Below are 17,575 nucleotides of genomic sequence, written 5' to 3'. Positions count from 1 at the left end.
CAGTATAGTAGGGTCAGTTGGGCACTGTATGTGAGAAAAACAGACACGATGCTATTCACACAGTCAGAAATTTGGAAATAAAATGCTGTATTGCTTGGCATTTGTACTGGAAGCTCCTGTATGAATTTTTCAGAGTGTTTGGTTGTCAATCTGAGGATAGTGCAGAGGATTCGGAAAGAGTTGGATGAGTTTAATGGTGATTATGAAAGTCATTCTGATGAGAATGACTCTAGACATTCTGATCATTCTGATAAGAAAAGAACTCCTGAATTTGTTGGTAAGATCTAGGCCATGTTTGACAATGATCCCACCAAGTCAATCAGTGTTATTTTCATTTTTATTCTTTTCTTTTACTTGTTTGTCATTTGACTGCGGCCATGCTGGAGCACGGCCTTTTAGTCGAGTAAATTGACCTCACGACTTATTTTTTTGTAAGCCTAGTGCTTACTCTATCGTTCTCTTTTGCAAAACCGCTAAGTTATGGGGACGTAAACACACCAACATCGGTTGTCAAGCGATGGTGAGGGGACAAACACAGACACACAAACATATACATACATACATACAAACACGCATATATATATATATATATATACGCGACGGGCTTCTTTCAGTTTCCGTCTACCAAATCCACTCACAAGGCTTTGGTCGGCCCGTGGCTCTAGTAGAAGACACTTGCCCAAGGTGTCACGCAGTGGGACTGAACCCGGAACCATGTGGTTGGTAAGCAAGTTACTTCCCACATAGCCACTCCGTAATTTAGACAATTTATTCACAGCACCTTGTACATACACACACATGATGCTATTGATATATTTGACATGAGATCATTCAGTTAGTCATTCTATTATCAATACAATAGCACATGATTTTACGCTGTGAGTGCTTTTACCCCAGTCATTAAAAAAGTTAAATATTTCAGTGTGACGGCGAAATTTTACTCCATTTCTATCAAACTGATTATAATATACTATCACACTAAATAAATTTACTAATAGTACTTTGAGACGACAGTAGTAGTGGTAGTAGTAATTATAATAATCTTGAGCAGATTCGTCAACAGTTCAATTTAGTTCATAGTAGCGGCTGTCGTTGTAGTAGTGGAGGGGTTGAATAAAAACTTCGACTTTAGTCGAGGCCATCATTACTCCCATCCTGTTTCAGCAATCGCTTCCATACATTTATAGTTAGTCTAGTTTTGTCCAAGCTTCACGCATACTCGTATCTTGTTTAGTAAATAATGTATTGATGTCTAAAACACCTTATATTTTTTTTTCTGATTACTTAAATTATTTTACGTCTCTTTGCCTTGTTTCGCCTCCGAACCAGGAATATTACCAGCACAAAGTGAGTATTTATTGATATGGTTCTTTCCTTTACGTCGCCGTATTACTATTTTATTATTAACTTTTGTTTAAATCTCGTATGTTAATCTCTCTTTCTCGCAATTACATAAGTAATTTAAGGAACTACTAAATAATTTAAGGTACTAGTAGTACCGTTATTTAATTTTGTTAGTGTATTTCTAACTAAAGTACCTTAACTTGTAATTACATACTTTCAATATATAGAGACAAAAAGTATGTGTATGAAACTATTTTAAATAAAATTACATCGTGTTGTTTTCTACAAGTTCACTGTTCGAATATCTTCGTACACGTACCTATTGTTTAAATTTTCTCTTGTATTTTGTTTTGTATTTTGATGTGAAAATAAACTCTCAGTATCTTGTGGAAAGCAATTTTCATCGTCTTTAAATGAATGAACCAAACCGCCTTGAAATACACGTGTACGTACATGCGCTAATACTTTATTCGTTCGATCACTTTTACTCAACCTTAAATGTTTACTAAATATTTTAGTGCGTTGTTCGGATGTGGCCGCAGAGTAAGCAAAGATAGTTGTATGGACGGAGCGGAATGTCGTCCTACATATGAACCTCTCGGGCCTCTGGTTAGAAGTGAAGGCGGATCCCTCGTTTTATGCGAGTTGTCCTGTCCTATAAAACAATTAAGTAGCCACTAGTTTCATGGAACGTTTTGGATGGCATGCTTGTATTAATAATTAGATTAGAATGAGTTTATTTTGCGATGTGAGTTTACGATGATTTGGCTAAAGTATGTCAGACTGAAGCATCTAATTGTAGTATTTCGCAGTGGATTGTTATGGGACAGAGCCCAAAATAACATGTCGGCGATTTGAAGGAGGATGAAAATTGCTGATGCATTGTTATTCTATTTTACCAGTTTCTAAAATGTTTAATATTCGCCTCTTTTCTTACGGATCTTGTACCAAATAAAGAAATCTTTACAAAGCTCCCGTTTATAGTTGCCTGATCAAACTGTCATACTGATATAACGTCATTTTTATCATTTGTGTTTCTCATTCGAAACTCTACTAAGCACCTCGAACCTTTTGGATATATATATATATATATATATATATATATATATGTATGGACTTACTGTGGACAAGGCTGCGTAGCGTTCGATTATATATATGGGTGTCAGTGCATTCGTTAAACTTTTGACAAGCCCTTGCATATGATTTCTATTCTTCGTTGGTGGAAATAAACTTATTTCCATTATATCACTTTGACTCTTCTAAAACTTACAAGATCTTTTTTTTTAGCTGGTACAAAAAAAGAACTAACTACAAGAGTCCTAGTCCCTCACCCCGAAAAAATACAAAGAAAACATGATTATAACTAATAAATTATTCGTTTAATTTACGAATATTTTATTTCAGTTAATTTATGCTTCCTCTTCAATTATCTTTGTTCATTTGAGCATGAATTTAAAATCCTTCTTCTAAAATAGATTTATTCTTTAACCATACCGTCTTTAGAAGGGTCTTTGGTTACGTGTTTTGAACATGAGATTCAGAATCTGAAAAATAAATAAAAGAACTGAGGTTTAAAAGTGCACTTTAAACAATTATGACCAATTACTGTGTGTAAATTATTAAATATATTAGAATATAGTTTTCTATCCTTGCTTTACAGCAGCAATAAAAACCGCAATTTCGTTTCATTATCGTTTTTACGTTTGCTATTTTTCATGCGTGCATGGGGTGTTCGAGACTTGTTGCTTATTATCCAAAGGCTAGGTGCTCTTGCTGATCCCAACAATTCAACAGTTTCATTCTAAATCTTTGTAAGTCGAACAGCAGAGGTCTTGAAGGACTAAACATCACCTCTGTTGAAGTGGTGTCAGTGCGAAGACTTTGCGCGCATACACACACGTGTTCCACTCGCAAGGTATTGATTAACCAAAGGCTATAATAGAAGACAATCTCCCAAAGTGCCATGCTATGTGATTGAATATGAATCCATGTGATTTGAGCAAACTTTTTCACAGCTATCTTATGCAAGACCAAATTTGTGTTGCATTGCAGTAGATATTGAAACACACAGGCATTAATTTTTAATCAAAAGAAAAACTTTTTATCAACCAATGGTACAATTAACTCAAATTGCACAATATAAAAGAAATATTGTTTCTGTTTTCCACTATTTAACACTTTCAGTATATGCATGTTGACATACTTTTGCACAATATATAATATTGCCAGTACTGCGTAGTCAGGTTTTACCCATTATACCCTTCAGACGTGTCTCAATTCATCTGAAGCTACTAGAAATGTGTTCTGCAGAATGTGGTGTAGCAGGAATAGTTGCCAAAATACCAACCATTTTGTTAAAGACTGGCATTACATAATGGTTTTAAGTTTTGGCACAAGGCCAGCAACTTCGGGGTGGGAGTGTGAGTCGATTACATTGACCTCAGTATTCAAATGGTACTTGTTTTATCGCCCCTTAAAGGATGAAAAGTAAAGTTAACCATGGTCGAATTTGAACTCAGACTGTAACATAATGAAAATTGTTCTTGTAAACAATTTCAACACCACTGTCTGAAGTTGCCTGAGAATCTGATGGATGTATTATATAGTCTGTAACAAATTGTGTTTAGATTGCCGTTACTGCCTTCAGACCTATATCAACACCATAGTATGATGCAACAAGTTGATATTGCTTATCAGGTAATTAATGATAATATAATAATGAGTACCGACTATGTTTTGGTCATTGCCATTAAAATGCAATTCCATTTCCACAAAAATCTTATTCAGTCAGTGATGAAAGCCTTTGTTAGTCTGATCCGGTGGAACTTCTTTGTTGATCCATGGAACTGCTTCCTTGGATCAGAATCATGTACTTGGGATGATGCCTATGACAGTTTAGTTTCACTTAACTTTTCAGTACATTTCCAAAATTAAAAAGTTTTCATGTCTAGTTAATAAGAGTTTTCCTTGTGGTTGTTCATCTAGCCGTTGTAACATCCAGCCTTTCCTTACAGGTACTTGCTGAGGTTGCCTGTCTTTAACAATGTTATTATTACAAACAATGCAACTAAGAAGTCAAAATCTTATAAGACATTCAATAATGTACAATTGTCTTTTTATGTCTTAGGTCTTGATCATTTCTTAAGTCAAACAATGCTTTTATTATCTGAGATAAATGCTTTTATTTTACCACTAGCAGAGATACCCGGCGTTGCCCGTGTTACATGCAATTGAAAAATGAGACTTTTCTGTTATATTTTCTGTAAGGAACTGGAATACATATGATTCGAATTTCATCAAAATTGCACATGAGGGTTCTTTCCCTCTTTACACACCCTAAAAAAATTCTAATCATGAGACATGTATCCCATACTATTGATCTTTATGTGCATATTCCAAAATTTCAGTGTTCTGGAACCTGTAAAAAAGATTTTGCTCCTGCAAAATGGAGCTCATAGAGCTCTAAAATGTGGGAATGAAGGCCCCTATTGGGGGTGGGGGTGTTAATGTCAACCAGAGAAGTTGAATTGTTGGGTATGTTTTTACTTGGGTCTTATAGTATGCCTGTATATATGTGAGAGTATAGTCTCACTTTAATAGTTTCAGTATGAAATGGAAAATATTAAAGTGAAAATATTTGAAATTACAGTAGCGACATGTTATTGTTTCACTTTTGACAGGTAATACTGAAATAGTGGAATAGTTTCAGTGTTAGAGTGAAAGTATCTGACATTACAGTAGAGTGATGTTATTGTTTCATTTTTGACACGTAATACTGAAATAGTGGAGGAGATAAGATATTGCTGTGGGCTCGAACTATGCAGAAAGTTAAAAATTTTTTTGGCCTAAGACACTACATGGACCTTAAAAGAATTTTGCTCCTGAAAAATGGAGCTCATGGAGCTGAAAATTGTGGGAGTTAAGGCCCCTATTGGTGATGGGTGTATTAATGTCAACCAGAGAAGTTTAATTGTTGGGAATCTTTTTAACTTGTGTGTAATATGTATTGTTTGAATTTCTTTAAAATAGGAAATATATGTATGTTCACTGGGTTTGTAAAAGAGAGCAAAGCTACAGGAAAGCAAAAGACGAATGATACCCGCACCCCGAACCGCAGCCGATTGAAAGGCAGACGGTCGGCCGGCCGGGCGCCGCCGCGTACCCGCAGAGCCGATCGAAAGAGGCCGAATTGTAAGAAGAATAGAGAGGGCTATCTTCTCCAGCAGAGATGTGAGAATCAGATCTATCCTTTCGAAAACATGAACAGTTTCGTAACATTGTTTACAAAATAATAGCTGATAGTTTGCGAAGTAGCGTGTCTACTTGCTATGAGTAGAGCAACGGACACGATAATCAGTCAGCTACCGTAGCCTAGTCGTTACTACTCCCCAATGTAGGATTCCTCACCATACAGGTGACAGGTACAGCTTTAAGATGCATTATGGATCTATAGCAATTGGAAGGGCATGACTCAATAGAAACAACAATGTGTGACGTTTGGAGTAAAGGGAAATGAAAGTGTCGCCTCTGGAGTTTGCAAATGACCACTCTACCGATAGGTAACTGGGCAGAAAATATTTACAATCAATAAATGTCTTAGAACAACCAGTCACTCATCTGGGAAGGCCTTGAAATCAATGTTACCAACTGGGGACTATGTGTGTCACAGTGATAATAAAAAGACTCAAAGGAGGTCTGCAACGAAATAATTTTACTCATCACTTTGCAAGTGAATCAGTGGAGGCAAAGATGAGTCTCATTTACTTGACAATTTATGCACCACATTGCAGAAATCACAATGTAAGTATATCTGAAAGGATAGTCTTACACTGTTGTACCGTTGAATTACAAATAATGCTCATCTGTTATGTTCGGGTGACCCTATAGCTACCAATGGTACAACTGTATTCGTCTTTGCTTAGGAAAAATGACTAAATTGAGGGTGTGAAGTCCCCATGAAGGGGTCTTTGTAACTTCTAAGAAAAAATTTTAGAAATATTACTTTATTTGTGTGTAATCTGTATGGTTAAAATTTCATCAACATCAAAAATATATGAATTTTCATGGGGGTTATGGCCATTATGCATAGAATATAATTTCCAAATTTCTTAAAGATCCATTCAATACTTTTGACGTAGTTTTGGATAAGAAAACAAATTACTAATGTGTGTATTTGTGTGCATATATATGTGTGTGTGTATGGGTGTATATATGTATAGATATCTGTATGCATATAGATCTAGATCTATATCTATATCTATACATATACGTGTACATATACATGTATATGTATACATATACATCTCTCTCTCTCTCTCTCTCTCTCTCTGTATATGCATATATATATATATATACACACACACACACACACACACACACACACACACACACACACACACACCATTAAAGTGAAAGTATCTGTCATTACAGTATCGAAATGTGATTGTTTCAGTTAGTGGAATAGTTTCATTTTTGAAGTGAAAGTATTTGACATGAGAGTTTTTGTTTCACTTTTGACACGTAATACTTAAATAGTGGAGGAGATATGATGTTGCTGTGGGCTCGAACTATGCAAGAAGTTAAAAATTTGTTTTGACTAAAACACAACCGGAACCCTAAGTAAGACATGTGTTAAATTTGAATGAAATTGGTTGTGTAGTTCTCGAGTTTTAGGGGAACACACGCACACACACACACACACACACACACACACACACACACACTTTCTCATTTTTATATATATAGATACCTACAAGACCATCTTGTTACATTTTGAACTTCCTCTTTCACTGACCATGATTCTTTCAAAGAGCATGTTGTTTGGTACTGTACTCTAGAAAGTTGTAGCAGCTCTAAGTAGTTCCTAAAGGATTGTAGGGGCGGGGTGTGTGTGTGTTCAACATCCTGTTATAGTATCTTGGCTACCAAGATTTTGGAGGTTCCCATAACAATGGACATAGATAGGAAGCAGAGAAGACTCCTTTATTCTTGTTGCCAAATCACTATGAAGATTCCTCACATTTGCTGCTCCATCAAAGTATTCTCCATCAATTTTGTCAACCTTCATCTCCAACTTCCCAGGTACATTTTTGACCAGCTTATTGTGAGTACTTCATTCTGTAGAAGGTGTTGCATATCTTAAGACCAAAGATATAATAGAAGTTCCAAAAAGTTGATAATGGAAGCTTTGTCTAAGTTACTGTATGACTTCATTGAAATATGAAGTCATAGGTGCATATGAGTATAGGTGCAGGCATAGTTGTTTAGTTAAGAACCTTGCTTCCCAACCATATGGTCTTGCTGTTCAGTTTCACTGCACTGCATCTTGGGTAGCTTCTATAGCCTCAGGCTGATCAAAGCCTTGCAAGTGGATTTGATGAATGGAAACTGAAAGAAGCCCTGTATGTATGTTGTGTATCCTTGTCTTGTTGTTTGTTTCTGGTCTTCTGTGAAAGGCATGTCTGCTCATAGGGAGCTATTACTTTGCTTGCTAATAGGTAAAAGTTGGTGACATGAAGGCATCTAGCTGTAGAAAATCTGCCTTAACAAATTGTGTTGGACTCCTGCAAGCATGGAAAAGTGGATGTTAACATGATCAGTAGCACTTTGGTGATAATTTTCAAGTATTCCTTGTTCCACTCTACTTGTTGTTTTCATACAGTAATCAGTTTTTCTAACATGGATTTTATCTTTTTTTTGTTCTCTGTATTTACTTAGTTTCATCACGGTCTACTAAAGATATTTTTCACTTTCTTTACAAACTGTTTTGTCTTGTTTTAATAATTAAGTATTTACAAAGTGTAAGTACTTTACAAAAACAGCATAAAGCTGGATATTTATTTAGGTAAGCCAAGCATAATGTTTAAATCATTAACTTTTGAATTCTCTCAAACTAAACTCCTTATCAAATACCTTTGATGTATCCTGTATTAAGATCAGTTGATTTGGTCTGTTTCAGTGTTATTGTCTAGTGGAGTTTATGAAGCTAGGGGAGAAACTAAGATTGCATTCATTTCATTTCTCATTTTTGTTATTCAAAATATTTTCAGATTCAGAAGACCCAGGTTCTGTTGAGATATGAAGTTTTTATGTTACACTGATTGTCACTGGTAACAAAATTGTTCTCGGTGACAACTCAGGAAGTTGTGTGGGTTACAGAGATATCACTTTTATCAGTATTTTCTTCAATTCCTTTGACTTCATATGGAGAATAGGGTGCCAACAAGAGTTCTCCATCTGTTGTAATCTTTGGGAATGGATTGCAGTTGTCCCCAGGTGTAGCTGCCTGTCAGTACTTCCTTTCAGCTTCCACTATATTACTTCATATGCAGTTTCTGAGGACTCCTTCTCATTACCAGAAACAGTTTATTACATTCTCTTGGTATATCAGTTATAACATAGAAAATTGCTAGTATAGAGCTGTTAACCCTACTCCTACCCACCTTCCTCCTTTCTTAATTGCATTTGGGACTGACTGTAGCAGAGTTTTTATCATTTTCAGTTCCTTCTTTATTTGAAAGGTTTGATAGTGTGTGTTTAAAAGCAAAAGGTACACAGTCACTGTTAGGAAAGTCAGTCTGACTGGCAAGAGCAATCCTAGTGTATTCTTTTTTAATCTGAATTTGCTTGCTGCATTCTGCACGTACACTGTATTGACAATAAAATCGTTTGTGTTATTTGCCATGATGAGACAAATTTAAGGTTATTTATTAAGAATTTTGATTATTAACTGGCAATTAATTTATCACTGATAATTTGTTGGCCTTTTTTTGTTAAATTAAAACTTTTTTCTTACTTTGCCTAAATTTAGGAGGGCAGTTGTGTCTCTTACATGCCCAACTAGTTTAGTGTGTGTGTGTGTGTGTGTGTGTGTGTGTGTGTGTGTGTGTGTACATGCCAAAACTGAAACATTGGAGCAAGACCTCAATCCTCTGACCTGTTGGATCCTGTCAAATCATAAGTACCAGTCAAATACAGGGTTTGATATAATTGAATGTTCCCCCTACTTCAAATTTCTAACCTTGCCTATGTAAAATTTTGCTATTTGTGTGGTTGTTTGACAGAGTTGTTAGAACATTGGAAAAAGTGGTTTGTAGTTTTTGTTCTGTCTCTTTACATTCTGAGTTCAAATTTTGCATTCATTGTTTCAGGTTCAGTAAAATAAAGTATTGATTCAAGTAACCCCCTCCCCCAGATTCGAGGCCTTGTACCTTTGGCAGAAACTATTATTATTATTATTATGAAAGCAGTGACCTTAGAAAATCATAAGTGCATCTGACAGAATGCTAAGCAACATTTCATCTGTTCTGAGTTCAAATTCTACTGAGGTTGACTTTAACTTTCACCATTTTGGGTTCAATAAAATAAGTACCGATTGAGCACTGGGGTTGAAGTAATGGACTTACCCACTTTCCTGAAATTTCAGACCTTGTATCTATAGTAGAAAGAATTATTAGGGTGGCAAGTGAGCAGACTTTACTGTGCTGGACAAAATGCTTAGTAGCATTTCTTCTGACTTTTTATCCTGCATTCAATTGCTGCCAAAGTCAACTTAGCCTTTCATCCTTTTGGGTTGAGAAAATAAGTTCCAGTCAAATGCTGAGTTCAATGCAACCAATTTCCCCTCCCCACAAAAAATTCCAGGCTTTGTCCTTATAGATGGAAAGAGTATTATTATTCTTATTATTAAGGCAATGAATTGGCAGAATCATTAGCACATCAGATGAACTGTTTAGCAGCATTTCTTCTTGCTGTTTATGTTCTGAGTTCAAATGCTGCAGAGGCTGACTTTGCTTTTCACCTTTTCAGGGTTGATAAAATAAGTACCTATTGAGCACTGGGGTTGATGATTACATCAAACTTACTCACTCCTCCTAAAAGTGTTGGCCTTGTGCCAAAATTAGCAAAAAAAAAAAATATTGGTGAGTTGGCTGACTTGGGGAGTGAAAGGCGGGCAGAACTTTTATCCGTGATAAAATTTCTTTCAGAAGCCCTGCTCCTTTGTGTCCAGTTGATTGATTTTTGATCAAGTTCAAGGCTACAATAGAGTGGACTCTGCTAAAGACGGTTAAAGGCCAGGTGGTTGTCTTAAACCTGATGGTGGATTTACATCCATATATTCAAGTATCAATTTATGTATCTCTGTTTTAATTTTTTTTTGTTTGCTGTTACAGCTGAATGTTTAAATGGGCAGGACATTTTAGTTTTAACTATTGATTTCATTATCATATGACCCATCTACAGCTTAGCACTCTACAATGAAATTAGAATGGAACCTGTTGTCAGCCAAGCAACTGAAATAAGAATTAGGTGCCTTGCACAAGTGTATATCAAAGGGGCTGTAGTAAAGTTAGAACTTTTGGAATTTATCAGTTGCATAGGTCCTTAATGTTCCAGCTACTGTGAGTCATGATATCATTATCATTTAATGTCTATTTTCCATGCTGGCATGGGTTGGACGGCGTGACAGGAGTTGATAAGGCCAGGGGCTACACTAGGTTTCATAGTTTGTTTTAGCTTGGTTTCTGCAGCTGAATGCCCTGTCTAACACCAACCACTTTACAGAGTGTACTGGGTGCTTTTTTAAGTGTCACCATCACCAGTGCTTTTTGCATGATACTATCACCAGTGCTTTTTAGAGCAAGAATAAATGAAGTAAAATAGAGGAGAACATAGCAAGAAATAGGCCAAGATTTTCTCTATTAAATGAAAATAAGATTATCTCCAGTTGAATGCTTTATCAGATTTCTTCATATTATAATTATATATTGTTTTGTAAATTACAAAGTACTCTATCTTTTAGTTTGTATAGTGTTGAGGAGAGGTGGAGGTTCCAGTAGGGAGTAGTTAATTGAATCAACACTTCTATATATTTTATCTATGTAGATGTTAAAATGTTGAGGAATGATATTGAAATATTTATTCTAACAGTTTCTGTCAATGCACAACATTATATAGTGTGTTTCTCTTTGTACTAGTTGTTTGTGAGTAAACGTTTAGTACAAGGGAGTGTGGTGTTATCTAGTCTAATGTTTTCAGTGGTGTTTTAACTTTTGCGTCATTTCTTAAAACCAATAATGAATAGCAGGAGAGCTATAAATACCCAATTGAATTTATCTTGCTTACAACAACCGTTTATGCAGCTTAAAATACTCTCAGAAGTTATTCATGTCTCTTAATTTTTCCAACAGTGTGGAATTTAGCAAAAGGCCTTCTCTAGATCAATGAATGTGAAGTTGTTTTATTTTCACATTCTAGTTTTACTAGAAATATGATATGTGTTTCTTTGCCCTAGTACAAACCACAAACTGAATTTTATCCTAGCTAACACTATCCTATACTAACTTGAGCAAATGAAGGAGCTGTTTCATGGCTCTACAATCTATTAGAAATAACCAAATCTTCCTTGTATTGCACTTAGCCATCTTTAAAAGAGAATGGACACACTGGATTACGTAGTCCTAAATATATTGTTTGAGAAAGAGATGAAATTGTCACGGTTGGAATGTCTTTGATCATAGATTCACTCAGTCAGGGCTGGCCTGAAGCTCAACATCATCAGCAATTTTATACTAACTTTGATAAAAATCAACTATTTTTGAGACTTGACCCATAAATGCAAAACCCATATAATTACTCGTCTTCTGTTTTTGTATCAGTGGATAACAGCTTGCACGACTTAATTAACTATGTAAGTCAGTAATTGCTTGATATTTGGAGCTGTCAAAAACCTCTTTTTTTCATGTTCTTCATTGGTTAACTAACCTCTGATGATTGCACATGGAATAAGACTTCTTTTATTCTTCTCAGTCTTAATTTAACAACCTCTCATAGTTAGCATTTTATACTTCTTTTTTAATGCTTCTCTATTATTGGTTTAAGCCTGAGAAAAAGGACTGACCATAGCCTTCACCGATTGACTGTTAATGTTACTGAGCATAAGTGCTCAAATGAGTTCAGACAAACCCCTGCCTTCCAATTCAGAATATTTTGGGTCTTATGACACAGAGCATTATCCTCGATAGTTAATTTTTAAGCTGTTCATGGTGAACTCCAATGGACAGATTCTTGGTTTACTGGATTTCTGAGAGTGACAGGGGACTCTCTGTCAATGGATACAAAATGAATATCTCAAGTGTCTTGGCTCACAGACCATCAGTTTTCATGTTTCTCATCAAATTTTGTTTTCATCCTTCATGATATGCTTTGGTAAAAGATAGACATATATACATTCAGATGCATGTGTATACACACACACTGGACTTCTGCAGTTCCAGTCTTCCAATTTCCATTTAGTGAAATCAAATCTAGGATCATATGGCTGCAAAGCTACTTCTTAATCACATAACAGTGACTGATAGAATATTTATATTGAAGACAATACTTTTATTTAGCTAACAGCTCTTCATTAACAACAACTCATTTCCAAATTCCTTAGATTCTCTAAGAATATTAACAGCCATCATATGCATCTGTATTCTCAATGTTAGAACCTTCCTTTCACTTTATGTATCACCTTATGGTCAATTCTGAGTATTGCCTTAACATCTTGTAATATGTTAGGTGCATTAGATGAAGTTTTCATGTCATTCACAGTTGTTTTGTACAAGATAACCAGCTATATGGAGATGCTATTATGGAGACTGATAAGTATTTAAGCATCATCTTCTTTCAGATTTTTTACTGAGGGGTGGGGGAGTCCTTTTGTCTTTGCAGTATTAGGTTGACAAACTAAGGTGGCGAGCTGGCAGAATCATTAGCATGCTGGGCGAAATATTTAGTGGCATTTTGCCTATCACTACGCTCTTAGTTCAAATTCTGCCGAGGTTGATTTTGTCTCTTGTCCTTTTGGGGTTGATAAATTAAGTACCAGTGAAACACTGGGGTTGATGTAATTGACTAGTCTCTTCCTCCTCCCAAATTTCAGACCTTGTGCTTTTAGTAGAAAGGATTATTAAGTTAACAAATGATCCCTGCTCCTATTACTTCCTTGACAAACTCTATGTACTGTGTCATGGGATTTTTATATGAGATTACAAAAATGGTTGTTGTTTGCCTTCCTTGTGGCTTTGTTAAAAGACACTATCTTGTTGGTTGTAGTAAATTCCAAGGGAGAATTTTTGTCAGATCATAGAAAAGTTGAGATTCAAATTGCCGACCTCTGTCTTGAGAAATCCAACCCGATAAGAGTGCCTGAGTCACAGTTGGTGATGACATATCTGTGATGAGCATGGCTTCCAGCCATCATGAGAAATGGTCTATGCATGTCAACAAGTACGTATATCCCTGACTCAAGGGCCAGTGTTTTTAAAGGTCTATATGGATATACTGGAAACGAGCGTCGGGATGGGTGAATGTTCCCAGCGATGCTTTGATATGCCTGTGAACCTTTGCTTTCTAGCAAGGCAGGCAGTTCCTGGTCCATTTGGTGATATCTCGCCTCATGTTGGGCCAGATGAAACGAGTTGAAATTAGCTTAAAAGTTGTAGTAATACCAGGTGGGGAGATGTTATGTAGCGCAGAAAACACTCAGCGTCTGTGGTTCTTGGGCACAAATGAACAAGGGCAATTGGTGGAGATATCACAAAGAATCTCAAAAGGTGTCACAGGTAGTTGTTGAATGTCAAAGGGAGAGAACTCTGGTTTGTTATCTGTGTCTTCTACTCATGGTTGATCTTTAGCCATGGTATCCAAATTGATCTCGGCAGATGAGAATATGGAGTCAATAAACGAGACAAGGCATTAGCAGCGATATTCTCTTTTCCAGGAACGTGCTGGATATCACTGGTGAATTGGGAAATGAAATCCAAGCAATATGTATCTCAGGGTGAGAATTTGTTGGGCTTGCAAAGCAAAGGACAGCGGCTTGTGATTAGTGTAGATCGTGAAATTCCTGCCTTCCAGCATGTGCTGGAAATGTTTGACTGTGAGGAAGATGGCGATCAGTTCACAACTGAAAGTACTGTAACAGGTTTGGGCTAGTTTGAGCTGTTTTGAAAAGAACGCAAGAGGTTTCCATTTAGAACCACACTGTTGGTGTAACACAGAATCCACATCGAGGTCCAAAATGTCTATGGACAACAGCAGCAAATGGAAATGCCTTCGGTGAAAATAGGCACAGGTAGTTGAGAAACAGCAGCTATGGAAGGTGAAGCCATTGTTACTTGCCGAGTGTGTGAGTCTGGTGAAAGAAATGTTATGATGCTCTGTATTGCCATGTGAGAAATGTCTTGCTTTTCTCCAATGTCGGGTTCACCACTTTAGTGAGTATATGAATGTTTTCATTGCTAGTTTGGCAATGTGCTGATTAGATGTGTGGGCTGCATGTAAATGAAGAATAAACACTCACTGAATATAATAATTTTTATTTTTATTAGAGATCCATTGCATGATATTATGGCATTCTGGCTTGTACAGTTTAAACAAAAACAGAGTGAGTGAATATATTGTCAGATGATACCTATTGTGAGAGTGGCATCATGACACCATGTGTAGGGTGCTGAAACAAAGAAAGAGCTAGCAGTCCTAGCTGTGGGCAGTGAGTGCTCAAGGGAAAAGGGGAAGAGTCGGGTTGTGTTTCGTGCATGCATCGTGGCTGCCCGCTTTCTCCTTTCTGGGCCATTTATGTTTAGCCCTGATATAATCCAAGCAGGAGTGGAGGCGCAATGGCCCAGTGGTTAGGGCAGCGGACTCGCAGTTGTAGGATCGCGGTTTCAATTCCCAGACCGGACGTTGTGAGTGTCTATTGAGTGAAAACACCTAAAGTTCCACAAGGCTCTGGCAGCGGATGGTGGCGAACCCTGCTGTACTCTTTCACCACAACTTTCTCTCACTCTTTCTTCCTGTTTCTGTTGTACAAGTATTTCAAAGGGCCAGCCTTGTCACACTCTGTGTCGTGCTGAATCTCCCCGAGAACTACGTTAAGGGTACACGTGTCTGTGGAGTGCTCAGCCATTTGCACTTTAATTTCATGAGCAGGCTGTTCCGTTGATTGGATCAACTGGAACCCTCGTCGTCGTAACCAACGGAGTGCCAATCCAAGCAGGTACGATGGGTAGACTACAATAGCATCACTCTTGTGTGTGTATGTATCCATGCATGAGATTTAGAGATATGAGAAATAGTGCCTGTCTAACATCAAAATACTAAGCATTTATTGAATTAATTACATTGAATAACATGACAATATTTTAACGTTTTTATAATGAATTGGCATCATTTACTTTATATTTAATAATTAATCTTTATAATTTTAGTCTCAGTAAGTATTGCCTAACTTAATAGCATGTCCCTGATACATACATGGTACCAAACTAGATTTGAACTTTGATCCTTTATTTCTAAACTATACCACTAACATATGAATCAGTAGCATAGTTGATAAAAATGTTATCTTTCATTTAGAAATAAAGGTTTCTAGTTTTATCTTTAATTTAGAAATAAAGGTTCCTAGTTCAAATTCAATTAATTAGTAACGATGATTGAAGACCAAACTGATTTAAACATAGTCATCATCTTCATTGTTCATTATCGTTTTACATCTGCTTTCCATGCTGGCTTGGGTTGGAAGGGTAATTTCTATCTCTTAGGTTGGAGGACAAAAGGTCACTTGTAAGGCTCAATTTTGGGTTGGTTTCATCCTTAAGAAAGTGAGAGAGTTGAGGTCATGAAGTTGAGAGGAAATAGGTGAAATGTTGGAGATAGGATATAAGATTCTGTGGCATTCCTAATTACACTGGAAGTAATGTATGGTCAATCAAATATTAGAAATATTGATTTCAAATTTTGGTACAAGACCAGCAATTTTGGAGGTGGAGATAAGTTGATTACATCGATCCCAGTGTTCAACTGGCACTTATTTTATTGACCCGCAAAAGGATGAAAGGAAAAGTTGACTTTGTCTGAATTTGAATTCAGAACGTAAAGCTAAATGAAATGCTGGTAAGCATTTTGCCTAGTGTGCTAACAATTCTGCCAGCTGTCTGTCTTCAAATGTTATAAATATTTTTTTTTTAAATAAAGACAAAAATGGTAAAAAAAATATGAGGAGGTGATGTGTGTACATCTTATCAAGTAGATGGTCTGGGTAGGTGTGTGTATGATGGTTGAACACTAATGTGTGATGTGTTTATGTTTTGTCTAGAGATAGTTGTTAAAAGTTGAAGTATCTTTTGCCTTTGAAAAGGAAACCCAGCCTTTGGAATGTAACTAGGAAGTATTATAAGTTTCCATGGCAGTGTATTAGAGGCCGAAAACTGAAGAGTTTATAGGGAGTGGTTGTATATTCTCTATACATACAACCATTTGTAAGAGTACAATTTGAGCTCTCTTGAGAGGAGTTACGTCTGCATTTTAGTGTTAACTACATTTAGTTATTGAGTGCTGTTCTGGACCGTAGAATACGTTTATCCTTTATGTTTTACTTGTTTCAGTCATTAGACTGCTGCCTTGCTGGAGCATCACCTTGAAAGGTTCAGTCGAACATATTGACTGTAATATTTATTTTTTAAGTCTGGTGCTTATTCCATTGGTCTCTTTTGCTGGACTGATAATGTTGTGGGGACATAAACAAACCAACACCTGTTCTCAAGCAGTGGTGGGATGAATACAAATACACACACACAAACCTCCATTCTCAATCCCCACCTCGATTCTTATTGCACCCACCCCACCGTAAAGTTTTTCATCCACATCTCATTCCCTAACATTCATCACTTCATCTGTGGTGGTATTATTTATCTACCATAATCACCTGAGAGTAGAATAGGCACATACTACATCACCCCTTTCATTACGGTCCTTTTTCTTCCCCCACCTCACCCCCCCAGAATCACTTTCATTCCAACTTGTCTTCTTCCAGTTGTACCCTCTCTTTCTTACTACACTCCAGCCCTATCACCCCTTTTATCTTCTATCACTCCCAATGCCTCTCCATATCTAAGATAAACTAACGCCACACTGAGCCACTCCTAAATCTCTCACTGTCACTTACTATAGTCATCTCTGTCCCATCTCTAATCATCTCTCCTCATATTCTTATGAAAACTCCCCCCTGTCCTTCCCCTGCCCACTTACCCAGTCTAATCCTATCTTTCTCTCTCTAAGTCTCTCTTTCACTTTCTCCATCTCCAACTGGGGTATCCTTGTCTCTTTTACTGCAAGACACCTATCTCTTTCCCTCTGTTATTCTTTTATCCTCTCAACAACTGGCACGAGGCTACCTCCCTCAATA

General features: G+C 36.7%; 1 protein-coding gene across 2 annotated transcripts in view; it reads left to right on the top strand.

Moving 5' to 3' along the window:
- Positions 1-1,124: 1,124 nt before the first annotated feature.
- LOC106869693 (NADPH--cytochrome P450 reductase) overlaps positions 1,125-17,575 on the top strand; it is a 69,908-nt gene continuing 53,457 nt past the window's right edge. The window contains exon 1 of one of the 2 annotated variants that reach the window (XM_052968889.2): positions 1,125-1,347. The gene's annotated coding sequence lies outside the window, so the exon portion shown is untranslated. Of the gene's footprint in view, positions 1,348-1,729; positions 1,790-17,575 lie in introns of those variants that run through there. The other variant, XM_052968891.2, reaches the window with a different exon arrangement.

The sequence above is a fragment of the Octopus bimaculoides genome, chromosome 6 (genome assembly GCF_046866305.1).
Source record: "Octopus bimaculoides isolate indiv1 chromosome 6, ASM4686630v1, whole genome shotgun sequence".
NCBI classification, from domain to species: Eukaryota; Metazoa; Mollusca; class Cephalopoda; order Octopoda; family Octopodidae; genus Octopus; species Octopus bimaculoides.
This window is presented reverse-complemented; position numbering and strand designations above follow the sequence as displayed.